Below are 27,867 nucleotides of genomic sequence, written 5' to 3'. Positions count from 1 at the left end.
GTAGGTGTGAACCAGCCCCCCAGGTGAATCTGTGGACAATAGGTGTGAACCAGCCCCCACATGAATCTGTGGACAGTAGGTGTGAACCAGCCCCCCAGGTGAATCTGTGGACAATAGGTGTGAACCAGCCCCCCAGGTGAATCTGTGGACAATAGGTGTGAACCAGCCCCCCACATGAATCTGTGGACAATGGGTGTGAACCAGCCCCCCAGGTGAATCTGTGGACAATAGGTGTGAACCAGCCCCCCAGGTGAATCTGTGGACAATAGGTGTGAACCAGTCCCCCACATGAATCTGTGGAGAATAGGTGTGAACCAGCCCCACATGAATCTGTGGAGAATTGGTGAGAACCAGCCCCCCAACATGAATCTGTGGACAATAGGTGTGACCCAGTCCCCACATGAATCTGTGGACAATTGGTGAGAACCAGCCCCCAACATGAATCTGTGGACAATAGGTGTGACCCAGCCCCCACATGAATCTGTGGACAATAGGTGTGAACCAGCCCCCCAGGTGAATCTGTGGGCAATTTACCGGGAGATCCACTGATGGCGCAGTACCCAGATGGGGTCGAGTGCTCTTGGCTCTCAGACAAGGTCTGATGGGACAGAAGTGCAATCACAAGGTACAGCTCAGCTGGAACAAGTCCTTGAACCCCAAGATGCTGGAATCCTCCACTAGAATTAACTTTTTTCAGTAAACAATTTTGAGCCAATGATGATCATATTATTCAGAAATTTAGTATTATTATGGTGCTGTTTCCTTGGCATGACATTGTCAAAGAAAATTACTGATTTCCATGACATTCAAGAAAATCTACCTGATTAGGGGAACTGGGTTCTAAAACCAGGAAAGCCCTGGGAAAATCGAGATGAGTTGGTCACCTCCCCTGGACTCCTGTAGGACAGTGTCCAGTGTCTTTAAGAAGCCACCCTCTTTTCCCCACACCTACTGTCGTCAGGCCCTCTGCAGGAGGTAGGTGTAGACAGGGCAAAGAGCCCTGGACTTGAAGCCTGGTTCTGGCTGTCACATAGGAGCAGTGTGACAGGTGCCAAGTCAGCTTACCTGTGCACCTCTGTTCATCATCCGCAAAGTGGGGACCAGAATCCCCACCCCCAATTGTCGAGGCCAAGAGAGTTGCTGTCGCAAAGCCACTCTATGCCTTAACGTCGTCTGGGGGTTGACAACACAGCAAAAGCACAGGGCCTACTTCACCCAACACCACGTCGCCACACTGTTTTGTCTCTCTGAGATGATTCCCATCTGTAAAACGGGGATTCAAACTCCTTTCTCACCAAATATTGAGAAGATTAAAAGAGATGTGGTGGTTAAACCCCTGGCGTATTTGGAGCTCCAAAGTGTTAGTTCCCTTCCCCATGATTACAAGGCGTTCAAAGCCTTAATGGTGGCTTTTTGCAGTTAACGCAATGAGTAGCATCATTGTGCTTGCTTCCTGAAGTGAAAAGCCACAGTAACACCCCTCGCAGCTCCCAGGGCCCCTTTGATGCAGCAGGGATGGGAGAGGACGTGGCTGCCACTTGTCATAACCTGGCCAGGAGAGGTGGTCCCGTTCCCCCCACAGAGGAGCGGAGTGAGTGACCAGCTTAGGGAGGCCCGAGGCTGAACTTCATGCATCTGGGAACGCCAAATCTCTAACTTCTGTGCCTGTTTAGTCGTTCTTTCAGTAAATCATATCTGATGTGAACAGATTATTTTTTTCAAATCACCCCAAAAGATTGCAAAAAAAAATGTACAAGCCCAGCCTGTCCTCACAGGTGGAAAGAAAGTGCCTTTAGTTGAACATCTCTTTTCATGCACGAATTTTGTAACATTTCATTTCTAAAGCATTGTGCCCATTCACTAAGCATTTACTGAGCCAGATACCCCATGTTTTGAGCATCTACTTTGTGCCAGGCTTGGCACATAACACATATGAATAGTTTCCACTCAGCAAGAAGCTCACAGATACAGATAAACACAGAATTACAATCCACGATCAAAAAAGTATTAACAGCAGCTGGCCCAGTGGCATAGTGTTTAAGTTCTCACACTCTGCTCTGGCAGCCCAGGGTTTGTGGGTTTGGATGCCAGGCACGGACCTACACTGTGCTCATCAAGCCGTGCTGTGGAGGCATCTCACATTCAAAAACTAGAGGAAGATGGGCATGAATGTTAGCTTCAATTCTTTCTTGCCCATAGTTTGACTGGGATGTTTTCTTCCAGTTCTCTTGTTGGTTTTCTGTCTCAGATCCAGTTCTGGAATTCCCTATTCTAAGCCTAAAGTCTAGTCCATGAACATCCAGGGGCAGGGACTCTGTTATTCCATGTTTCTGCTCCCAGCCAGCACAGGACCCAGCACAGCACAACCACTCGTTAAATGTTAACAGGGGAAAAGTGAATGAATTGTGTGAGAAAGCCCACCATCACCCACTCAGGAGCCTTTCATATTTCTCTGAGTCTCTACTCCAAAGACTAGATGACCATCAAGGAATCCTGCTGACGACCTGCACCTTCTGGGTGCCCTTCTGCAGCTCAGCTGTGCTCCCAGGATGGCGCGTGGTACTTAACCACTACATGCACACTGTGAACAGAGAGGGGCAGATAGCAGGCTGGGTAGAAAGAGCCCCAGGCTGCAGTTCAACTCTGAGGAACCCTCCAGAAGCCAGTGGAAGCTTCATTGCAAAGAGAGGCATCCTGGGACGGGCAGAAATGGGATCTAGCTTCTCCCCGGCACACGGCAACTTGTTCTGCAGTTTACAAACTGGCTCAGGAAATCCAGGCTGGAAGGTGCCTTAGAGGTCATCTGGGTGACAGTGTTGAGAAGAACCGTGTGCAGCGACGGAGACCCTCCCTACCTGCCCCGTCCGACACCACAGCTGCTAACCTCACATAGCTGCGACTGCCTGAAAGGTGACTCGTGTGACTGGAGACCTGAACTTTGTCATTTCATTAATTTAAACTTGAACTTGAGTAATCTCATGTGTCTACCAGTTTAGACAGCACAGATCCAGAGTCCAATTCTTCTAAGTGAAGAAACAGAGACACAATGGAACATATCCAGACACGTTAGGTAGGGGGTTAAGGAGAGGCCCAGGGCTTGAACCCAGTCTTTTCAGTGCAGCCTTCTTTAAATTAACCACTTCTGAGTCAGGATGTAGGACACAGGACTTGTTTAGAAACTCGGGCCTTCGCTTACAAGTGGTTTCTCATATTTAAGGGGCCGCAGACTCTCATCTTTCCTCAAGTGCTTAGCAGCTAATTTCCCGCCAAGGTGTCTCCATCACTATGACAACCCCGGCCCTTCCTCCTTGCTCTTGCCCGTATGTGTGGCTTCGCTCCTCTGACCTCTGGTGCTTGAGAAGTCTTCTGCCTCCTTCACTTCCAAACTCGGGGTTCCTCTATGGTTGCTCAGAGCCCCACGGCCTGCTCTCAGCACCGGACCCAGGTGAGCTGCCGCTGGGAGCCAGAAGTTCCTCTGCTCGGCCGTGACGTAGCCCTCGTGTTAATCCAGCTAAGGCCCCTGCGGATCCAGGGTCTCGGATCCCCTCTCGGGCCTGTTCCTCCTCCCCGATCTAATCCCGCTCCGTCACCTGCAGCCCAGATGGGGAGACCACAAATCCCCAGGAATGCATTCCTAGCAGAGGCCATGTGATTGCTCCAAGGCTTGCCGTTCCTTCCAAGACCTGGAATCCGGCGCCTCCGAGGGCACACACTTCCTCTGGGCCCAAGAGGGCAGAGCGCTTCTCCCAAATCATCTGAAACAGAGGCCGTCGCTGCAGCCAGACAGCTCAAGACAAATCATAACGAAGAGGGCTTTCAGAGCTCCCCCGAGCCTTCTACCCTCTTCACCCCACATCCCCTTCTTTGAATAAAATCATCATCATTTGCAAAACCCCAATAGACATTCTTCTCCTGTGCTGTTTCTCCTGCTTCCCCTTGGATTCTGCGGCTACAGACAGTTACTACATCCAGACCTCTTGGTTCTGTCTTTGCAGCAACGGCATCTTCTGTCGGTTTAACACTGACTTCTCGTTCTCTGAAAATGAGCTACAGCATTGGTGCATGAGGCAGTCAGGCCATGGAAAACGGAAAGGATAAGTTGCTCAGAGAAGTTGAGGACTTCGCTTCAAAATGGAAAGTAGGTGCTGGGACTCCACGTAACACAGAGCTCGGCGTGAGCCACGGGCGTGCGGGTGCCGTGCTGGCTCGCTCACTACCCACATTAACCTAGGAAACATGACGAGTGCCCACATTTAGTGACATGATGACTTCCGTTTACTACGCCTGTGGTGCACCCAGGACTGTGCAGGAGCAGCTCTATCTGAAAATCTCCAGAACGCATGAAAATTCACCAGAGGCAGCTCTTTATTTGGTGCGCAATTCTGTGCCTTTTGGACACTGGGTGTGACACTGCAGCTCCACTTCCGTGGGACAGAGAACATTACATATGGAGTGACGATACAATCATTTGAACCAGGGCTGTTTTGTAAGTGAAAGAAATTGTTCCTATTAACCATCTTGGGATAAGGAAGTCGATGAGGACCGTTCCTGGGAAGAAAGTGTGGTCACCTCATCTTCCTGGAAGCCCTTGCCCATCTCATCCTCCAGGGGTCAGTAGCTGTGAGGCAGGATACCAACCAAGCCAGCCACCACCTAAGTATTGGGTGCTGACTGCCGGCTGGGACTGCATCCCACGGGGCCACCAGTGAGGGACCAGGGTGCGAGGAGACGAAAGAGTAAGTCAGAAAACCTGGGGTATGGTGCTGAGTCTGGGGGCCCACAGAGCTAAGCAACATGGGTTGGGCCAGAGGAAATCATTCAGAGAAGGCTGGCCACACTGGAGGGCATGAAGGTGAGGATCCCAGGTCCTGGCTTCAGTCCCCGCTGGACAGTGAGGACAGTGTGGGCACAGGTGGAGGTGACAGAGAGCCACAGAAATCTCCGGCTGCCTAGATGCCGCTGCTAGTGTTCCCAGAGGCATTGAGTGCTAGACGGAGGCAGGCTGCATTACAAATAGAACAGGCATCTAGGAAAAAGGGCCTTCACCTTTCCTGGTCACAGAGGGCCCCAGAGGTTAGACATCATTTATCGGGAATGTAGAGGCAAATAGCCATAGCTAATGTGAGAACATTTATTACTTTTCCAGTTTCGCTGAATAAGCCTCTTGAGACTTTGCTGGTGTGAATATATATGGCCCTACTTCGAGAGCAGGTGACTGGGAGCGTGCTAAATTACAAAAGTAAATAAATAATGCCGATACATCTTCAACACACTGGATTTCTGTCTCAGGCTGCCTGCACATATAAGGAAAATAGAGTTCCTTTTTAATCATTTAAATGTCAACTTCAGACAGTTACTCCGCAGAGAAGAGAACACACGTCCCTCAGAAGCCCAGGCCCCTGGACGTTCTTTCTGGGGTCCAGTGACTTTTACTAGATGTTTAAGAAGGAAGACCATGTGGAAAGCAGAGCCACATCCTTACACAACACTTAAGATGAAGAGCGAGGAGACCGAGGCCGGAGACGCAGCTGAGGCTGCAGAGGCAGTTTTCTCAGAGAGGGGTGAAAACTTAGCTCTCCTGACGGACGGGGTTCAGGACAGATGGACAGCACAGAATTGGTGCAGCGTGAGGATTTCATGTCAATTAGACCCAAACGTCTACCTTGGTTCCACTTCTAACTCTGGGACCCCAAATAAGGCCCTCTCCAATGAGTATCCTAATGTCTGCCTCATAACATGGCTTCATCAAGGAAAACATGAGACTGTATTGGTAAATTGCCAAGTACCTCACCTAGGATGCACTGGGTTCCCAGCAGAGCTAGCTCCCTGCCTCACCCCAGTGATTGTTAGGGTCTAGTCAAACAATGTGAATCTCCCCCATCCCCAACTATTGTCCATTCGTAGGTGAATACCCAATAGTAGTTCTCAAACTCTTTTGACATAAGAATCACTTGATCAAGAGAAATGAGAAGACAAGTCACAAATTAGGAGAAAATATTTGCAAAAGACACATCTGATATAGAACTGATGCAAAATACACACAGAACTCTTAAAACTCAACAACAAGAAAACAAACAACCTAAATTAAAAAATGGACCAAAGACCTTAACAGATACCTCAGCAAAGAAGATATGCAGATGGCAAGTAAGCATATGAAAAGGTGCTCCACCTCATACATCATTGAGAAAATGCAAATTAAGACAACTTTAAGATACCACTACACACCTATTAGAATGGCCAAAACTCAAGACAGTGACACCACCAAATGCTGACAAGGATGTGGAGCAATAAGGACTCTCATTCATTGCTGGTGGGAATGCAAAATGGTACAGCCACTTTGGAAGACAGCTTGGCTGTTTCTTACAAAACTAAACATACTCTTATCATATGATCCAGCAATCATGTTCGTTGGTATTTAACCAAAGGAGATGAAAACTTATGTCCACACAAAAACCTGAACACAGATGTTGATAGCAGCTGTATTCATAATTGCTAAAACTTGGAAGCAACCAAGACATCCTTCAGTAGGCGAATGGATAAATAAATTGTGGTACACCAGATAAGGGAATATTATTCAGAGTTAAAAAGAAATGAGCAGGGACAGGCCTGGTGGCTTAGTGCTTAAGTTCGCATGCTCTACTTCAGCAACCCAAGGTTCATGAGTTTGGATCCCAGGCATGGACCTACACACTGCTCATCAAGCCATGCTGTGGCAGCATGCCACATACAAAATAGAGGAGGACTGGCACAGATGTTAGCTCAGGACCAATATTCCTCACCAAAAAAATTTTTAAAAGATAGGAAAGAAATGAGCTATGAAGTTATAAGAAGACATGGAGGAACCTGGAATGCCTATTACTAAGTGAAAGAAGCCAATCTGAAAAGGCCACACACTGTATGATTCCAACTCTATGACATTCTGGAAAAGGCACAACTATGGAGACAGTGAAAAGATCAGTGGTTGCCAGGGATGTGAGGGATTGGGGGGAGGGAAGAAGAGGCAGAGCACAGAGCATTTTTAGGGCAGTGAAACTATTCTGTATGATACCATAATGGTAGATACACATCATCAGACATTTGTCCCAACCCACAGAATGTGCAACACCAAGAGTGAACCCTAAGGTACACTATGGACTTTGGGTGAGAATGACGTGTCAGTGCAGGTTCACCAGTTGTAACAGATGTCCCACTCTGGTGGGGATGATGATAAAGGAGGAGGCTGTGCATGTGGGGGAGCAGGGGGTATATGGGAAATCTCTGTACCTTCCTCTCAATTTTGCTGTGAACCTAAAACTGCTCTAAAAAAATAACAAAGTCTTAATGAAAAGAAAAATCACCTGAAGCATTTGTTGGAATGCAGATTCAGCAGGACTGGAGGGCAGCCCGGGAATCTACTTTACGAGGCCTTTCTTCCTCCCCCTCCCACTCAGATGCAACTGGACTACAGACCACACTTGGGAAAACGCTAATAGAGAGAAATCATTTTGATGCACGATCCCAGTAGCCCCTAAACTGCTCTGTGCTTCAGACTAAAATATGAAGAAAATTCAGACTAAAAATTTAGGAGTACCTCACCCCAAGAGACAATAATTCCGTGAGTGGGGTCTGACATTTGTATTTTAATAAGTTCGCTGGTGGTTCTAACATTTAACAGGGCTTGGGAATCGCTGCTTTATCGCTGCTGCAGGGTTGTGGTCCCACCCACTCTGATTCCAGCGGCTCATTTGCATTAACCCATTCACAGGCATCCTGCACTGGATGCCTGCAAGAGGGGAAGGTCTTGCTATCTAACACTCCAGTCAGGGGCTTCATGCAAAGGCATTGCTCACAGGGGTTTGTAATGACTTTGTCTCCACAGCCAGTTGGAGTTTGAGGCCGGTCTTCATTTCTGTTTGTTTTTAAATAAACACACTGTGAGGTGATAGCAAAGTTCTTCAAGGCAGATGTGTTAACTTCATCCTGGAGGGAAGTTGAAAAGAAAGAAGCAAATGAGGCTCACAGATGGCAACGTGGTTTTTAGAGACGGTGGGGATGGTGGAGCGGACAATCCTCCAATAAGCACAACGGCCATCGTGTCCATTTCACGCCCAGACCGCTGAACGTAGCCCACCTCCCAGATGCCGCACTGATTAGCTCCAGGAAGACCAACAAAACGCTAATGTCGGCCCCACAGACACGTCTGTGATCGCCCCTCACCTGCTCTCCACCTGCTGGTCTCCATCGGTCTCTACGGTTCTCCCAATCTTGGAATCATAGCCAGTTTCCAAGTGTACACAGAGTTCTTTTACTTATTACACCCAACTTCCTGCTCAAATCTAGCCAATGTGCCAAGCTGCCAAGACTTTCATCTTTGCGTGAGAAAGTTCTTCCTGTAGCCCCAGGTGAACGCCAGTCACGGAGGCTAAGAGAGAGGCAGGGAGACCATTTAATGGCATTCCAATAAAATGACTGATCACAAAAGTTTCTGCTGTGCAGATAACCAGCAGTGCATTCCAGGAACACACTGCAACCCCTCATCGCTGCACACATCCCCACAAATTCCTATTGTTGAAAATAATCAAAAGCTTCTTTCTACATTTGCTTATTAAATTGTTGAGAAGTTTTCATATTTCTATTGAACAAGAATCCCAAAGTATTGACTTTTAACTCTACTTCACAGGCATGCCTGGAGAATAGGACAAGAAATCGATTTGCTAAAGTCACCAAACCTGTGAAATTTCTGTTTCTCTAACACACTCCGGGTCAATCCTTCGGGTTCTCCATTAAGGAAAGATGACCCCTTCCAAGGACAGCTCCATTTCATTTAGGCTGTTGGCCTTCGCAGTGTATGTTTTATGGTTTCCTGTGAATATTTACTTACTCTCAATGATCTCCATCTACAAGAAGCTATATCGCCAAAGTGTCCTACCCCTGGTAAGTCATTTGTTTGACTTAAGCTTTTTTCTTAGATCCCTTTAAGGAACTCCTAAAAGACATAATCAGAAGCAATTCATTATTAAACATTTACTATGTGCCTGATATAATAGATATGATATTAAACCAATGTATTTCTCATTCCCCTATAAATCGCTTTTGCCCTGGGAATCACATTCTCCGACAGCCTCCTACAATTAAGGCCAAGCAAGAAAGATCAGCCCAGGAAAGAGGGAGCAAAATACAGACACATGGATCTTTTGCCAACTCAAAGCTCACTCTCCTGAATCGTTAGCAAGTTCCTTATCTTAAAAGCCAGGTTGTGTGAGAAGAAAAAAATTCTAAATTATAATAGTGCCCTTTACATGTGCTAAAATCCAGGCTGACCTACATAGAAAGTGCTATCTGTTCATTTTTAAGATAGTAACACCTCGTATTGATTGTTCTTTTTATGACAGGCACTGTTTTGCACTTATTAACTCCATTCAACCTTGTAATGGTCTCCATCTCATTTGTTCACCAATGTGCCCCAAGCTCCTAGGACAAAGCCTGGTATATAGTAGGCACTTAATAAATGTGTGTCAAGTGCATGGACTACTTTATGGGATGTGTGCTATTATCCACATCCTGCAGATGAGGACAGAGGCAAAGAGCAGTTAGGTATATTTTCCAAAGTTTTACAGTCAGCAGTGAGACTAGGATTCAGGATAAGGAAACATCTCCATAAACATCGAGTGAGTTGCTCCAAGTTATTAAAGGCAGAACAGCTCTAGGCTCCCTCCTTTCAGTCCTGTGCAGCCTTCATAGGACTGGCAGGCAATACAAATAAATTATATGTCAGATCCATGTATATGTAATTTGTAGGTATATACACACACGTATATAGCACCTGACACATAATTGGCATCCATGACACACCAGCAGCTTTTCTTTCAGACTCATCCTAAAAACAAGCAAAATTGTAGGTGTGAAAAAGTGCTTTGAAAGATGTGAAACACACTCATTCAAGATGTCGTAAAAATAACCACGAACATTTTTAACAGTACCGCCTGGGGCCAGCCCCACGGGCTGGGATCTGTCTTCTTCACGCCTGATACCCACTGCCAGCTGCGTCCCGCCCTGAGTTTTGAACGATAGGCAGGCTCTCCTCACATCTGTCAAAGGAACCCTACTGGTGTCTGACCGAACGTTGCCAGCTGGCTGGAAAGGGAAGAAACTTCGATTGATCATGAGTTTTCTGTTTCAGCTACTATACTATTTATTCATTGATTTAATATCAAATATCTATTGAACACCTACCATGTGCCAGACATGGCGCCAAACAACTAGGAGACCCCTGAGAGCGACTTCAGTGCCCCCACAGTTTATTGCATTTGATCCCATGAACATCTCCTTAGACGGATCCTCTTGTTACCATCCCCATGTTGCAGATGAGGAGATAAGGCCAAACAAGGCTAAGTAACTTGTTAGGGGCACACAGCTCCATGACGGGGCGGGATTTAAACATGCAGTTGACTCCAGAGTCAATGTGAAGAGAACTCAGAGAAACGTGAAGTCTCTCCTCTGTCGATTTTTGTCCCATTTTGCCTACTTCGACTGCTCCCTGACATACAACTCTTGGCTCTTCCTATTCCGAAGCCATGGAAAAACTTTCTGAGAAGTTGTGACAAGAAGTAAGTGCAAGTCAGAACAGAACGTGCTTGACCCCACCCCTCAGTTCTTCTCCAGTCTCTGCCATGGGAGCAGTCTCTGACCTGTCTCACCTCCTCAGCCAAGAGCAAGAAAGATGCACCAAAGGGAGCAAACACCTCAGGGCCCGGAGCCCCCAGGATAGAGACGGGCCAGTGGCCAAATAACTCCCTCCTATTAGCAGTCCTCAAAATTCGTACTTTTCTGTAGTTCCTAAAGGTGTAAAATTCCATATATCTCCAACTTACTAATAAGTTATCTACTGAGTGAGATATTAAAGGTTATAAAATTTATTATTATAAACTAAAATTAGAGTCTCCCAAGGATGTGGATTCCATTTTCTGCTAAGAAGGCTGACTTCCTCAAAACGTCCCGTTATGTTGCACAGTCCCTACTGTGGAGCGTAGGATCACCGGCACTTTACGGCAAGGACCCACAGTGACCACTGCATCACCAGCACTGCTCTGGGTGGACACTGGCTTCTTTCTGCCATTCTTGCTTGTAATGATCATTTCCTGTTGCTTTAGCAGCAATATCAACTTAAGTTGTTGTGGGGTGTTTGCTTAACCGTGCAGTAGATATTGATGGGTTATCTAATAGTCTAACGCTAGACTTTGACATCATACACTCTGGTTCAAATATGCATCACCTGTATTTCACTGATAAAGCAGATTTATACATAATCACAATTTTTTAATGTATGGTAATGCTTGATTGGTGTTGCCTGTGAATTTGAGCCATTCAAAGTTGGTATAACAGCATTATGCTTCTGGTATGGCTAAAACAGCTCCAGCTGAGCCAGCCATCCCACAGATAATACCACACTCTAAACAAAACACGAACAAATACCTGAAGTTACTGGAAAGTAAAAGAGCAGAGAGATTCGGAGAGAAGGGAAGAGCAGGGTGAGTTTCACTGTTTTAAAGACTTAACCCTGAGAGCAGGCCACAGCTGGCACCACCAAATAGCTAAAACTCCAGTAGAAAAGCTGCTCTTTCTGTCCTGAAAACTAGGTAACAAAATTCACTGTAACCAACACTGCTGGAAAGCAAGTGGGGGAGGTCTCAAAAAGGAGAGAAAAAGAGTAGGAAGCCCCAAATTCTGCACATAAACTCTGTCCAAACCTCTGTCCCACCTCTGAATCATGCACACATGGAGCAGATTATTAGAAACTAAAATAAAAATAACAGAGCTGAAATAAAACCTGAAAATCTTCCAAAGGGACAAATTTTTCTGTCTGAACCCAGTCAAGTTAACATTCTGTCAGAACGAAAAATGAACACTCTTCAGAGACGTATACAGAATCCAGAACCTGCACAATGTTACAGTAACACTGTCCCACATACAGTCCAAAATCACTCAACAAACAAGAAACAGGAAACTGTAATCCATTCTCACAAGAAACTATAATCAACAGAAACCAACCTCAAAATGATTGAGAATTTGGAATTAGCAAGAAGGGACTTTAAACAATTATTATAACTGTGCCCAATGATGTAAAAGAAACTATGGTCATAATGAATAAAAAATACAAAATCTCAGAAAGTTAATAGAAAATATTAAAAAGCAAAAAGAAATCCTAGAACTGAAAATACAATATTTAAAATTTCACTGTATGGACTTGACAGCAGAGTGAATATAGTACAGTCAGCCAACTTGAAAATAAATAGAAAATATATCATCTGAAAAAGAAGAGATAAAAGAAGGAAAAAAAATAAACAAAGCCTTGGGGACCCATAGGACCACATCAAATTGTGTGATGTGCATGTAATTAGAGCTGCGGGAGGAGACAACAGAAGCAGAGAAAATAATGAGCAAAATTTCCCTGACTTTCATAAAAAATGTAAGTTTACAAAGTCAAGAAACTCAATAAACTCCAAGGAGAATAAAATGAAGAAAATCCCACCTAAGCAAATCATAGTTAACCTACTGATAACCAAAATAAGATCATTTTGAAAGCAACCGAAGAGAAAGGACACATGATACCTAACAGAAGAGCAGCTCAGATGAGTTCTGACTTCTCATCAAAAGTCATGGAGGCGGAAGCCTGGGTATCAACATCTTCAAAGTGCTGAAAGAAACTGTCAGCCCAGAATTCTAACCCAGCCAAAATATCCTTTAAGAATGAAGATGAAATAGACATTTTTAGATAAAATAAAAATAAAAGAATTTTTCACCTTATAAGAGAGTCTCAAAAAAATTCTTTAGGGGTTGGCCCTGTGGCCGAGTGGTTAAGTTCACCTGCTCCGCTTTGGCGGCCCAGCATTTCGCAGGTTCGGATCCTGGGTGCGGACATGGCACCGCTCATCAGGCCATGCTGAGGCAGCGTCCCACGGAGCACAACCAGAGGGACCTACAACTAGAATGTACAACTATGTACTGGGGGGTTTGGGGAGAAGAAGAAGAAGAAAAACAAAAAAGAAGATTGTCAACAGATGTTATCTCAGGTACCAATCTTTAAAAAAAAATTAAATTCTTTAGACCAAAGGCAAGCAATAAAACAGAAACTCAGATCTTCAGGAAAGATGACTATCACTGGAAGTATTAAATTCCTGAGTAAATATAAAAGATTGTCTTCCTCTTAACTTCTCTTTATATGACTATCTAAAGCAAAAATTAAAATACTGTCTGTGGGAATTATGAAATATATACGAAAACCACAGCCTACTGGGAAGCAGTGGGAGGCATGGACCTACATAGTTATGATGTTTTCACGTTTTGCATGGAGGTAAAATACTGTTAACATTAAAATTAAGGAGTTTGTTTTAATCTCTAGAGCAGCCACTAAAAATATAATGCAAAGAGGTATAACAAAAAAGTCGAGATAAATTAAAATTGAATTCTAAAACAACAATCAAAGAACCCAAAAGAAAATAAGAGGAACAGAGAAACAAAATATCAGAGGGAACCAATAGAAAAGAAATAAAAAAGCTTAATAAACACAATTATTGAGTTATTTTGAGGTCATTGAGCACTGTTCTATATTAAAAAATGCATACAAGTTCATATTTTTCACTAGAAATTACAAACTTTCTTTTGCACATTCCTCTCAGATTATGTATTAGCATTAAAATCTCCGAGTTGAGAAGTGGGAATGTGTGGAGTAAATGGTCCACAGCTAAGACATTCATAGTCACTGCCTTAAAGATATTCAAAAAGTTCTGTATATGACAGCCCTGAGTAAAATTTTGAGTCCAACACCATTTCTTCAATTTTTTTCTTCCATTTCGTTTACCCCAGTTTTCCCATACTCCATCTTTTGCCCATAATGTTCTCCCTTCCTGGAATATCCTCATCTCTTTCCTCTTAATCTCCTTATCTTTAATGTCTCCCTATCAATCGCCCTTATTCCCTCCACTTCATTCTACACAGCAGCCAGACTAATACTGTCAAAAAAAACCAAGGATCTTTCATTCCACAAATATTTACTGAGTTAATACTATGTGCAGTGCTTTAATGCTGGCTTCCTGGTACATGGCGATGAACAAATAGATTTTGTCTTTTTCACAAAAGCAGTAGGAAATCATTAAGGTATCTGAGCAGGGAAGTAACGTGACAAGACTCGCATTTACAAACGCTCTGTCTGTGAAGAGTAGACTGGAGGGCAGTGTGAACGGCTGATGAAGAGGACAGGCCTGTTCTGCGATTCGGGAGAGAGGAGCAGGGCGCTTGGACGTGGCTAACAAGACTGAAACTGGAGATGCTTCTCTGACATTATGGATCTGAAAATATTTTAGAAGGAAACTGGCAGGACTTGGTGGTGCGTTGGTTATAGGGGGTGAAGGAGAGGGAGGTTTCACGAATGGTTCCTGGTTGTCTTTTGCGGACGGCCTGCTGAAGAGGGTGCCATTGGCTGAGCTGGAGGAGAAGGGCAAAAACGAAGATCCTGAGTTCGTCTGGGGATATTTTAAGTTTCAATGATGCTAAATTCTCCAACTGGAGCTGTCTTTCATTCAGTGCAGTATCCAGTACCCAATACAGTGCATATGTCAAAATAAAAATTCAATACGTGTTGTTAGCTGACTCACCTGGAATCAGAGGAAAGGAATAATCGTTTAGTAAGCGTTGACTTCGCCAGGCATTCTGACAGACATTTTATTCGCATCATCTCATTTAATCCCACAGGGAGAGCTCAGCTTTAATAGTCTGATTCCAATTTTACAGATTAGGGAACAAACTCAACAAGACAAGAAAATCGCAGAACCAAGATTAGAACTCAGATCCACCTATTTACACATCCCTTGCAAAGTCCGTGTTCTTGGCCCCCTTCCCAACCACCACCATCTAATGTTTATTTTATGGAAAATAAAGCAGCTTCTTTCCCTACATCTTAGAAAATCTCTCCTTCTTTCTTCCCCATACTCATTTCTCTTCTCCCACTAAGGTCTGGATACTTCAGAACAAAATTCAGCAATCTCTCCTTTGCTTCTACTCAAGATTAAGAGAAAGGAATCTGCTGCCTTCTCCACCAGCACTTCACTTTGGAAAAATAAAAACAGAAAAATGGAAAAGGATCCCACTGCTACAAGATTATGGATGCACTCATATCGTGTGTATTTTTCAAAAATTTCAAGGAAGCTGAAATCTGATTTAATCTATGACATGTTTGTACTAAATTACTTAACCACATCAAAGCATCGATGGCCTCACACTCTGGGAAGAGGCATTGTAAAATGGTTTTCAAATATATAATGCAGTCTCTCAGGTGCTTGAGACAGCGACGCCCATCTCTGAATATAAAGCTTCCTTACCCTCTGAGATCAAAACAACAGAGCCATTATTTGAGAGGCTGGATGAAATACCAGAGCCATTTCTTATTAGCTTCAGTCATTAAAGAGACTTTAGTAGCCTGGCTATTTATGCATTTTTTTTCCTTCCTTTAAAAAAAAGGCAATCTTAATGGAATGAAAGGGCGGAAGATTTTGAAGATCAAGATTACGGGTAAATTTCCCACTAATTACAATGTCTTCTGCTTTCAGAAAAGAAAACTCAAACCAGTTTTCCAATTCCCCCCTCCAGCTCATGCTAAACATTTAAGAAAGCAAAAAGAGATGTTAAGCATCTTGTCCTTCCCTACCAGTCGGGAAAATTACCACTGCAAGCACCAGTGAGAGGTATCCTTCTGGAATGTCGAGTGCACTTTCCCACAGCAGTAAGACTGTGAGCACAAGCTGAATTCCCAGTAGGACCCCCCGAAGCCCTCAGCCAATGACGGTGTTGTAGGAGAGCAGTGCTTCGGCACGAAGGCAAGACCCTAGGAATCTCAGAAACATCAGAAACACGTCTCATCTCCCTCTCTCTCCTGGTAGCAAACATTTTGAAAGCCATACGATAGTGGGAATTCAGGCGTTGTACGAAGAAAAGAATATCCGAGAAGGCAGCGTTGCATAATCTTAGCAGCACAGGCTCGCGGGCCAAATGACCCGGGTCTGCACCTGTCTCCAAGCACTTCCCAGCTCCCAGCATTGGACAAGACACGTCTTTATTCTGTGCCTTGGTTTCCACATCTCCACAATAGGAATTTAGGTAGTAACCTTATTAAATAAGTTATTGCTTTAAAAGAACAGCTCCAGGTACAAGTAAGTATTCAATAAATGTCAGCTATTATTGGTAATCTACTACATATTTTATCTCATTTAGTCCTTGATATGACCCCTCAAGATAAATATATTCATCTTCCATTTATAGATGAGAAAGTGAAGCCTACAGAAGTTCAGAGATTTGCTCAGGGAAAGTTATAAAAGATCATTTTTAAAAGGTAGAGCCAGATGTCTAATCCACTTCTGATTCGCAGATTCCAGGCTCTGGACTGTCTGACCACAGTGCACACCTGTGCAGTGCAGGCTCTGGAGGAAGGCCCCTCTGCGGACGCCCCCTGCCCTTCGCCGGTTCCTCAGCCACTGCCCCGCAGAGGACAAGACTGACGACGGCTCAAACTCTTTCTCCCTGTCCAGGGCCCACGGAGGGGAGTCTGCCCAGCTCCCTGTCAGCACGGGCCACGCTTCCCTGGATATCTGACCTTTAAATCGGATATTCAGTGGTCCAGGAAGCCCTGTGTTTTGAATTTCGATTGTGGCTTTCTGGCGAATCCATGAGTGTGAACTCTGTGAAAACGCCACAGGCCTGTGGAAGTCCTTGTGGGTGTAATTAGTGACCGAAGTGAAAGTGACCGACCATTTACAGTCAGAGTCAGAGCTAACGGAAGTGTTCCAGGAAGGACGAAGCCAACACCCAGGGAGGGCTGGGACCCACAAGGCCAGCTGGACGGAGGGACACTCTCCAGAAACCAGCTGTGCCCGAACTAAGACGGTGTTCTCCTCACAGGCCTGACACAGGCTTGGTCCCAGTTCTTTCCCGTTCAAAGACATCAGAGACAGAGCTGAAGAAAACAGAGCGCAGACAGACGGGTGAGGAACAAAGTCCTCAGGCCTAGAGAACAGGTCTGGTGGCAGTGGCTTTCCTCAGGGAGGAGATGGGACCAGAGACATTTGACTTCACGTCACCTCAATTTCTGCAAGCGTCCCACACACCCAAAACCTTCTCAATTATCTTAGAAACGTGTTTTGATTATGAGGAAGTTTCCTTTAAGGGATTATGGAATCCCCAGACTGGAAAGGGGTCGACCTTGTGGAGCACCTGCCATGTGTCCAACATTGTGCTCTCACCGAGAATCCTGCCGGCAGCCCTGGATCCGTGACTCCATCCCAGCCGAGGCTCAGAGCTGAGGGATGCCCAGAGGCACAGGGCCGGGCAGGGGCTGCCCCGCCCACTGCAGAGAGCTGCTCACTCAGGTCCCGACCCCCTCTGACGTCATCCTGTCCCGCCTCCATCACTCCCTGGACATCATCTCCACTGGCAGGCTTCTCAGTCTTCATTTGCAGACTTCGTACAGAAGGAATCTCACTACTGCTGGGTTTTAGTGTGGTAAAATACAAATAGCATAAAATTCGTCATTTTAACCATTTTACAACATAGAATTCAGTGGCATTTAGCACATTCACAAGGCTGTACAACAACCTTGTTACCACCATCTAGTCACAGAAAATTTTCATCTCCCCAAAAGGAAACCCCACACCCATTAAGTGGTCACCCCCGTTCCACCTTCCCCACAGCTGCCGATCAGCTCTCTGTCCCTGGGGAAGCAGAAGATTTCACTCTACCAGCTTCACAAAAGCCTGAAGCCCCTCCAGTGAGGAGACGGAACCCACTCAGTAGCTTAAACACGGGAAGTTTGGTATAAAGAACTGTGAGCTACGATAAGAGCGTAAGATATAAGGAAACTCTGTGTGGAACCCAACGGCCAAGGAAGGGCAGGCCTGGAGGGGCCAGACCTCAGGGGAGAAGACGTGGTCCGGCCACAGAATTGCCGGGGTCACTGGTTCAGCCAAGCCAGAGTCAGTCTGGGGTTGCTGGCAAACTATAGGCCGCCTTCCAGGGAGCAGGCAAAGAAGCAGTTAGCATCCAGTGGTGTAGACACGCAGTAGGGAGCTGGGGACCTTTGGGGGCAGGAAGCCTCCACAGTGCATGGGCTTGCAAGTGGAACACTTCCCACTCTGTGACCCTGAGGACCGCGGGTGCCACTTGCATACCCGTGGGGATTTGCAGAGGGAGTCCCCAGGTGGCTGTGTGCAGGCCAGCCCGGGGCTCGCTGAGGGAGCTAGGCAGACGGCTGGCCACGTGAGGCTCTGGCTTCCACAACAAGAGGACAGCCAGACCAAGGTTGCAAGGCCACCACACATCCAGGCCGGAAACTGCAGGAAACCTCATTCTCCTGCAGTGTCCCTCCAGCACCCTCTGAGGAAGCTGAACATCACGCTCACTTTTAAGGAGAAGGACTTCAGGAAACGGTGTTGTTTGTTACGGAGCATGTACTGAAAGCTGCATTTGGAGCTGAGAGGTGATGAGTGATAACTGATATAGTCCAAAAAAAACCCTGGACCTTGCCTCTCAACACCGCACCCCCCTAATCTCACCACGTCCACGGTGTCTCTGCTAACACGCTCCCATCTCTCAACAGAGACTCAGACCCTCTGTGCCACGGTGCTCTCCTGAGCTCCGCATGACCCTATGCTGTCCCACAACAGTGAGCTTGGTCACTCTCCGGTGCAGAAGCTTGACTCGTACACAGGTGCTCACAGTACCAACCCCAGGACGACCCCCCCATCCTCCCCAGTGCCTGAAATCTCTTCTTAGCAGTTCTTTCCATTGGTACAGGTGTTTACTCTTCCAAAGGTCAAATATCTGTGTCCTGGGAGAAGTGGGCAAGCAGAGAGCTACGTTGTCGAGGACACGCCCTGTGCCAGGGATTTCACATGGACTGTCCCTCTTTGTCCCCAGAACAACGCGGTGGGGTGAGCAGGACCAGCCCCACTTTATGTAAGAGGAACCGACACCCAAGGCTTAGAGAAGGAAGTGGCAGAATTAAGGCGTAAGCTCGGGCCGCCTAATCTCCAGGCAGGAGTCGCTTTGACGGCTTCCCTAAAAAGAGAACATTTAGTTTACGTTTAACCGTTTTCTGAGAGTGAGAGCTCGTAAATCCACATTTGACCCGATCCATCAGGAACTTCCCTGTTAGGAAGAGCTGCCCACAGCGAAGGCGTTCCCAAAATGAAGCGGCTGCCTCAGGGGTGGGGATCACCCCGGCTCAGGACCACCTTGGCTGCCAAAGGGCCTCTGGTCTGTCCTGAGTGGAGATGCCCAGTCCCTACTGGCCGACCCACCGCGCCCCCCCCACAACATGCCAAAGATGCCCATCCCCCATCTGATTCCTAAACCATTCCCTAGAAGCAGGAAGGACAGAACCGATAAGAAAAGTCGTGTTTATTTTGCCACTTTCCCCAAAGGCAAGGGCATTGCAGGCAGTGGAGAGTAAGAGGGAAACTAAGCTATAAAGAAATATTTGACAGTGTTTCCTTAATCGTGGTCTACATCTGCTGATCCAGCCAAAAGCGAGGGGGCAGAGGTGATCTTTGCTATGCCACAGTGAATAATGCAATCATATTTTTGATACCAAACTACATTTAACTGCCATATAAATTCTGCCTGCCTCCATACCACACCTCATTATCTCGCTGGAAATGCGCAACTTCTGGAAAGTCAGTGGTCAGACCTGGGCCTCGGAAGCTGCTGTGGAGACCCAAGCTGAGGGTCAGACGCTTGCAGCACCAGCAGCCAGGCTCCCTGAGTGCACAGAGGAGCTCGGCCACTGTCCTTGACATGAACTTGCTGTGGGACATTGAGCAACACACTCCGCCTCTCTGGGACCCAGTTTTTCATCTTTAAAATGGGAGGAGGGGGTATCATTACTCCCCTTTTGCAAATGAGGAAAGTCAGGTGCAGAGAAGCTAGAAATTGGCTCAAGGTCAAAGTCAAATATCCAGTCAAGGGAATGGGGACATCAGACCCAGGTCTGCCACCTGGCCTCACGAGCACGCTCTTGCACACAGGAAAAGCTCTGCGCTGTGACCCTGGGGTACCTGGCTGGAACTACTAGTTTCAAAAACCCTTCACAATAGCGTATTGTTGACAAGCCGGACAGCCCGGGTTCCCACAGGGGGGAAACTGTGTGAAGAAGCACCATTATGAACGTTCAAGCTTGATTTCGGGGGTTGAGGGGCAGCAGAGGTGATGGGGACAGGAGACGGGAGAGGGTGCCTTCCCAGTCTCTTTGGAGGCAGGAAGAGGATGCCACCCCGCCTGGCTTGGGGAGGAGAAGAGAGGAGCACCCTGGGGCATTTTTTCCCCATTTCCAGCCACGGGAATTGAACAGCCGGGTCCAGGTTCAACACATGATCTTGAAGCCATGGACGAAATCCCCTTTGTTCCCCAGTGAAACTCATCTCTGAAGACCTGCACTGCTTCCAAGGGACGCAGCCCCACTGATGCACCCGAGAGGCCGGCCGGCCACGCTGCCTTCGTGCAAAAGGCCAGAAAGGGTGTTTTGTGCTTCTGGGTGGAAAGTGACACTCGCTCTTCTGATCCAGGCTGGGGTTTCCAGGCCAGCAAAACTTCTTGCTTAGGGCAGGGCTGTGGTGGGCATGGGCGATTTTGTTCTATTGCTATTTATAGCGATAAAGAGGAAAGCAAGGATAACACAGTGCTTTTCAAACTGTGCTCCCTGGAACCCTTCCATGGGGGAGACCCCAAGGACTGGAGGTCGAGGGTGGGTGATGGGAGCAGCTCCAGGCTTCTATGTGCCCCCTTCTCGCTCTGCCAACACCACCCCCACCAACAGCCGGAGCAGTTCCACCTCTGGCAATGTGACCTGATGGCTCGATATTTGTTATTTTAGGAAAGACTTTTCTAGCTAAAAACGTGTTTGAAAACCGCAGTTGCTATAAGAAGGCCCTACGAGACAGGGAGCATCCTAAGCTCTACTCTCAATTCTGCTACAGGTGGCTCTGTGATGCTGAGAGGTTCATCTCAGCTCCGGTCTCAGTCTCTTCATCTCCAGAATGAGGAGGTTCTAACCACGTACAACCCTCAGAGTGAACACTCAGCTATGTTTATCTTACTTACAAGACTGACTCCAACCGATGTGTCCTTTGTGTGTGTTCACACTGAGAAGTGTTGACTAGCACACACTGGGATCAGGTGTTGTCCTAATCCGGGGAGGCAAAACGGAAAACAGAATCCATGCCATGGAAGAGTCATAGTCTGAGCTACACACGGGGAGCCGTCGAATGACCGCAATGAGAGACGAGATGCGCCGTGTTCAGAAGAGGCGAAGCAATCTAAAACTGTGAATTCCAGCACAGTTCCTGACGGAGCCGCTGGACTGACTCCAGAATCAAAGTTGCCTAAGAGAGACCCCAAATAAACAATCTACTCTAACGCAGGCAGAAAGACATAGAAGGAATACAGGACACCGTCAAACACGTTCCAAGGACAGTAGAATGAGAGGGACTCCGGGTGACAACAGTTTAGTGCTAGGATAGTGTTCGAGTCCCGTTAGAAGGTTGACCACTTAGAAGCTGGTGAGAAGAGGAGAGCTGTAATGAGAGGAAGGTGCACACGTCCGAACTGCTCGCTCTGCTCTTGCCACCCCTGAGTTTAGGGTCCACGGCTGATCCTCTGATCTGCATAGAACAAACTTCCATGTCAGGAGTCAAAATGGTTCAAGAAACAGTTTAGGGAAAAGACCTCTTGAAGCAGAGCCCAGCCCTGCTACCAACTGGCTGTGTGGTTTGGGGCCATCTGTTCAACTTTTGCGATCCTGTCTTTCCTCATTTGTAAGATGGAATAGCAATTCCTACTTCGTGGGGTTATCCTGGTCTGTAATCTCCTCATCTATGAAATCCAAGGATTATACTAGATGCTCTCCGAGGCCTTTCAAGCCCACAATTTCTCTAGAATTTCTCCTGGAATTGGAGGGAGTTCTTCAGTGCAGACTGAACTTTCACCACGAGAAAGGTAATTAGAAAAGCATCAAATCCCCTAATGATTTAGGTCAAAGGGGGAACTGGTTACAACAAAATAGGCACAGCTTTCTCCTAGAGGAAATGAGAAAAGAAGGGAACCATCCCCATGGGACGGGTCGACTAACACAGGGTAAGTCGTGCGTTCTGACAGTCCTGTTAGTGGGCTCAGAGCCACACAGTCACCGACAGGCTGCACAGGGCACACAGAAAGCCGTGCTGGTGCCACTAAAAGTGACGGGCTATTTCAACAGTGCTCTTACGTGGGACATTGATTTTTCTCCACTGAGAAACGTGAGGTACACTAAATTGATGTCTAGATAACCAAAAAAGGGAAAAGACTATGCAGCTGGAAAAACATAAAAGGAGAGCATCAAAACTGTCCAATCGTGTGCGCGTGTAGTAACTATTGCTGGCAAAGTCGTGAGTGAGTTTATGCTGATTGTTCTCATGTCAACTTGGTGAACTGGAACCTGGTTCCCCAGAACTCCCTTCCGATGTGATTCTGAGTTAGTGTCAGTCAAAGGAGGAAGCTGTGCGAGATTGGGGGCAGAAGCGGGACGGCGGCCATTGCTCTCTGACGGTCTGGCTGTGGTCAGTGACAGATAGACGCAGAGGCCCCCGTGGTTTCCAGCTCGTCCTCACTCTCCTCCTCTACATGTCCAGCTCTTCTTCCACACCACAGGCCTGCCACCAGGCGCTTGACAGCAGACCCACACGGGCAGCAGCTACACAGAGACAACTCCCCATTGACTTCACGCTGAGCGGCTCCCTTGAGGTCCCGCTTCAGCGGCTGGACATGCTTGGCTTCCCAGATACCCCTACAAGCTCCAACTTGTCTATCAGCATCAATGCAGATACTTCAACCCTCCTTCCAGAACTTCACTTCATCTCCTCTTTCCACAGCTGTGTAAGGTCCAATTCCTTTAGTCAATCCCTTATCCAAACACCCACAGGAACTCTGCCTCCCTGACTGATCCCTGACAGATACAGAAAGTTCTGCGTAGAAGTCAGAAGCTGCCGTGGCATAAAACCTAGAATATGTGGCATTGCCTGTGAGACTAGGAAGTGGGCAGAGGCTGGACAGGCAATTAGGACGTTGTTTGTAGAGGCTGAAAAAGCAGTGTGTAAATTGTTACTGGAGGCCAGATAAAGGGCAATCCATACCATGCAGTGATGAAACAATCGGCAAAGCTGTCACTCCTGGTAATTTGGAAGATAGAAAATGTACCTAACAGACTTGTGAATCTGCCTAAAAACGTTTCTAAGCAGAACATTGAAAGCGTCAGTTGATATCTTTTATCTGTACACAATAAGTTGCAGGAAGAGAGAGACGAGCTAAAAGAGAAATGACCAATTTTCAAGCAGAATTTTTTATACATATGCAAATCAGACTGCTATGAACAAACACCTTGTGTGAGTGTGTGTGAGTGAGTGTGTGAGTGAGTGTGTGAGTGAGTGTGTGAGTGAGTGATACGTAAACATGCACCTCAGAATTTTCTGAGTTAGAAAATAAAGCTATTTCACATTCCTGAGTCTCTACAGCCAACAAAAGCTTCTCAAATTAAGAACAGGCCTCAGAATAGAGATTAAATTAAGCACATGGCTATAAGAAGCTTTAGTAAGCCCTCAGAAAAATTAAATCAGTGACTAATAGATCTTCTCAGCAAAAATGGGTTAAAAATCGTAAGGGTGTTGCTCATAACAGTCTGATTTGCAGCATAAGATAAAGAGAAGTATTTCTCAAAAAGACTTATTGATACAGCTTTTGGACATGAACTGAACCCCCGTAAGATACATGGACACCCACGAAAATTTTAAGAAAATTTACTAACGACAGCACTGCCAAATTAGACTAAAAGGAACAGAAACCATTCAAAGTGAAATGACTTCTCTGGGCCCCAGACTTTCTATGGGCAGAAAGTAGGCTGAGAATGTCATCAGCCGCAAACACAGGCCATCTCATCAAACAAAACGAAAAGCTGGGAGAGCTCTATCAAAGCAGAAGAGAGTCAAGAGCGAAGGAGAACGTGGTTTAGGGACTCACGCCCAGGGAACAGAACTTGCCTGACCCTGGGGTAGGCAGCCCTGACGGCGTGAGCCTGGCTGGATTTCAGAATTTCTATGTGGCAGCTACTGCTAGTTACCTCCCAGCCCTCCCATTTTTGAATGGGTCTTTTGCAGCTGTCCTTTCCTATCCCACCATTGTATGTTGGATGCGTGAGAGACAGAGAACGTGCCTTTTTAGTTAATGGTTCTCTGAGCCGAGGGCAGCCACCCACAAGGAGCTGCACTGGAGGAACTTCACCTCCGTCTAGACCTGATGCAGACAGCGAGATGGTGACTTCAAGGCTTTGCCGTGATGCCATGGGGCTTTGGGGGGTCTCACCCCATTGTGAGAGGATGAGTGTATTTTGTATGTGGGAAGAATGTACATACGTGTGACTGGAGGGTATACTGTCGGGGCAGGAGTGTAAAAATAGCTGCAAAGTCTTTGAAGTTCCTACCATCAAGGCAGAGAGTCTATTTCCCCACCTCTTTCATCCAGATGCCCAAGTGACTTGCTTTGACAATAGAAAGCAAGAGGAGTGATGTTGTGCGACTTCTTAGTGCCTCTGCTTTCACCATTGTGCACATGCCACTTCTGTCTCACCCTCTTGGAACACTGCCACTTTATGAACAAGCCCAGGGTAGCCTCCTGGAGGACGAAACGCCCATGGTGAGAAAGACCACGTGGAAGTCAAGAAGACCAGTCATCCCAACTGTTGCAGCCACCCCAGTGGAGTCCCAGTTGAGCCCCAAGTATATAAAGGAGGACGTCTAGACCAGCAACTCCTTAGCAAACCCATCAATCAACATCAGATATGTGAGGGAGCCCAGAGATCATAGGGATGAGCCCAGTTCAAATGGCCAGTCCACAGAATCATGAATAGATGGCTGTTTGAAATTGGATAACCTAGAAGAAATGATAAATTCTTAGACTCGTATAACCTTCCAAAACTGAATCAAGAAGAAATAGAAAATCTAAATGGACCAATCACTAGTAAAGAGATTGAAACAGTAATCAAAAACCTCCCAAAAAAGAAAAGTCCAGGAGCAGACGGCTTCCCCAGGGAATTCTACCAAACATTCAAAGAAGACATAATACCTATCCTTCTCAAACTATTCCAAAAAACTGAAGAGGAGGGGATGCTTCCTAACTCATTTTATGAGGCCAACATTACCCTGATACAAAAACTAGACAAGAATAACACAAAAAAAGAAAATTACAGGCCAATATCACTGTTGAATATAGATGCAAAAATCTTCAACAAAATCCCAACAAATTGAATACAAAAATACAATAAAAAGATCATACACCATGATCAAGCGGGATTTATTCCAAGGATGCAGGGATGGCTCAATATCCACAAATAAATCAATGTAATACACTACACTAACAAAATGAAGAATAAAAATCATGTGATCATCTCAATAGATGCAGAGAAAGCATTCGACAAGATACAGCAACCATTTATGATAAAAACTCTGAATAAATGGGTATGGAAGGAAAGTACCTCAACATAATAAAGGCCATATATGACAAACCCATAGCCAACATCATACTCAATGGTGACAAACTGAAAGCTATTCTTCTGAGAACAGGGACAAGACAAGGATGCCCACTCTCACCACTCTTATTTAACATAGTATTGGAAGTCCTAGCCAGAGCAATCAGCCAAGAAAAAGAAATAAAAGGATCCAAATTGGAAAGGAAGAAGCAAAAGTGTCACTATTTTCATACTACATGATTTTATATAGAGAAAATCCTAAAGAATCCACCAAAAAACTGTTAGAAATAACAAACAAATACAGTAAAGTTTCAGGGTACAAAATCAACATACAAAATCAGTTGTGTTTCTATACACTAACAACGAAATAGCAGAAAGAGAAATTAAGAGTACAATCTCATTTACAATAGCAACAAAAAGAATAAAATATCTAGGAATAAATTTAACCAAAGAGGTGAAAGACCTGTACACTGAAAACTATAAAACGTTGAAAGAAATCAAAGAAGATACAAAGAAATGGAAAGATAGTCCATGCTCATGGATTAGAAGAATTAACATGGTTAAAATGTCCATACTTCCTAAAGCAATCTACAGATTCAATGCAATCCCTATCACAGTCCCAATAACATTTTTCATAGAAATAGAACAAAGAATCCTAAGGAAAAACAAAAGACCCCAAATAGCCAAAGGAATCCTGAGAGAAAAGAACAAAGCTGGAGATATCGCATTCCTGATTTCAAAATATACTACAAAGCTACAGTAATCGAAACAGCATGGTACTGGGACAAAAGCAAACAGAAATAAACCCATGCCTCTATGGACAGCTGATTTTCAACAAGGGATCCAAGAACATTCAATGGAGAAAGGAAAGTCTCTTCAATAAATGGTGCTGGGAAAACTGGACAGCCGCATGTGAAAGAACAAAAGTAGACCATTATCTTACACCATACACAAAAATTAACAGAAATGGATTAAAGACTTCAATGTAAGACCTGAAACCATAAAACTTCTAGAAGAAAAGATAGACAGTATGTTCTTCAACATCAGTCTTAGCAGTATCTTTTTGAATACCATGTCTCACCAGGCAAGGGAAACAAAAGGAAAAATAAACAAATGGGACTACATCAAACTAAAAAGTTTCTACAGGGGCCAGGCTGGTGGCATAGCAGTTAAGTTCATGTGCTCCACTTCGGTGGCCCAGGGTTCACTGGTTCGGATCCCAGGCACAAACCTATACACTGCTTATCAAGCCATGCTGTGGCAGGCATCCCACATATAAAATAGAGGAAGATGGGCATGGATGTTAGCTCCGGGCTAATCTTCCTCAAATAAATAAATAAATAAAAAGCTTCTGCACAGCAATGGAAACTGTCAACAAAATGAAAAGATAACCTAACAATTGGGAGAAGATACTTGTAAATCATATGTCTGATAAGTTGTTAATATCCAAAATATAGAAAGAACTCATACAACTCAACAACAAAAAAAAACAAACAACCCAATAAAAAAATGGGCAAAGGATCTGAACAGACATTTTTCCAAAGAAGATACACAGATGGCCAATAGGCACATGAAAAGATGTTCAACATCACTAATTATTAGGGAAATGCAAATCAAAACTGCAATGAAATATCACCTTATACCCATCAGAATGGCTATTATTAAAAAGACAAAAAAGACAAATGTTGGAGAGGATGTGGAGAAAAGGGAACTCTCATACACTGCTGATAGAAATGCAAACTGGTGCAGCCACTATGGAAAACAGTATGGAGATTCCACAAAAAAAAATAATAATAGAACCACCATACGATCCAGCTATTCCGCTGCTGGGTATTTATCCAAAGAACATGAAGTCAAAGAGATCTGTGCACCCCTATGTTCATTGCAGAATTATTCACAATAGCCAAGACTTGGAAACAACCTAGGTGACCATCAATGGGCAAATGGATAAAGAAGATGTGATATATATACACAATGGAATACTACTCAGCCATAAAAAGATGAAATCTTGCCAGTTGTGACAGCATGGATGGACCTCGAGGGCATTATGCTGAGTGAAATATGTCAGATGGAGAAAGCCAAATACCTTAGATTCCACTCATAAGTGAAAGATAAAAACAACAACAAACAAACCTGTAGATACAGAGATTAGATTGGTGGTTCCGGAGGGGAGGGGGGGAGGGAGGAGGGTAAAAGGGATGACTGGGCACATGTGTACGGTGATGGATGGTAATCAGTCTTTGGGTGGTGAACACGATGTAGTATACGCAGAAATCGAAATACAATGATGTACATCT

At 45.5% G+C, this 27,867-nt stretch overlaps 1 long non-coding RNA gene across 1 annotated transcript in view; it reads right to left on the bottom strand.

Annotated features, from left to right (window-relative positions):
• Positions 1-4,347: 4,347 nt before the first annotated feature.
• LOC111773637 (uncharacterized) overlaps positions 4,348-27,867 on the bottom strand; it is a 52,359-nt gene continuing 28,839 nt past the window's right edge. Inside the window, exons 5-7 of the long non-coding RNA XR_002808344.2 lie at positions 8,861-8,965; positions 8,197-8,401; positions 4,348-7,959 (exon numbers count right to left, since the gene is read on the bottom strand). This is a non-coding gene — a long non-coding RNA (uncharacterized lncRNA). The remainder of the gene's footprint in view (positions 7,960-8,196; positions 8,402-8,860; positions 8,966-27,867) is intronic.

The sequence above is a fragment of the Equus caballus genome, chromosome 5 (genome assembly GCF_041296265.1).
Source record: "Equus caballus isolate H_3958 breed thoroughbred chromosome 5, TB-T2T, whole genome shotgun sequence".
NCBI lineage: Eukaryota > Metazoa > Chordata > Mammalia > Perissodactyla > Equidae > Equus > Equus caballus.
This window is presented reverse-complemented; position numbering and strand designations above follow the sequence as displayed.